Source organism: Rhagoletis zephyria, unplaced genomic scaffold (assembly GCF_001687245.7).
Source record: "Rhagoletis zephyria isolate East Lansing unplaced genomic scaffold, Rhagoletis_zephyria_1.1 Rzeph_scaffold_02132, whole genome shotgun sequence".
Classification (NCBI taxonomy): Eukaryota; Metazoa; Arthropoda; class Insecta; order Diptera; family Tephritidae; genus Rhagoletis; species Rhagoletis zephyria.
Window position 1 is genome coordinate 53,340 of NW_016159216.1, and position 590 is coordinate 53,929.

Consider the following 590-nt stretch of genomic DNA (forward strand, 5'->3'; position numbering starts at 1 on the left):
AAATCGGATATAACTTTTTCCACTCGGCTCGTAAACGTTAAATATAGTAGTAGTGTAAAGGTATATGGAAAGTACAGTGGTGAAATCGTGCAAAAATTGCTCTAATTTCCATAGAAATTTATACAAAAGTTGCATAGGGCGTAAACAGCGCTCAGAGCATAACGAAATTTAAAAGTTGTTCAAAGTGTAAAATGTTCATATGAAATAGTACGTAAGTCAGTTTGTTTAAATTTAGAAAATCGAATGCAAGCTTTTGGTAGTACAGTTTTCCTACTAACGGTAGTGGTGTCGAAAAGTCATACCTCCAAATCGTACGTTCTTCACGCTAACGGCAATATAAATTAAGTATATATAGGGTATTCAAAAAGAAGAAAAATCATTTAAAAATACTTGTTACATAAACATACCAAGAACCGAATTTTGCACGAGTATCATCGATTTGGAAGCGCTTTCAACATCGTCCCGACGTCAAGGCATTGGTGAGTTAACATTTAAATTTTCTTTTATTGTACTATACCATAGCGAGTCTCTGTTAAGCGTACTCAACCGAAAATCTCACGGTTAGCTCATATCACTTAACAGCGGCGCGC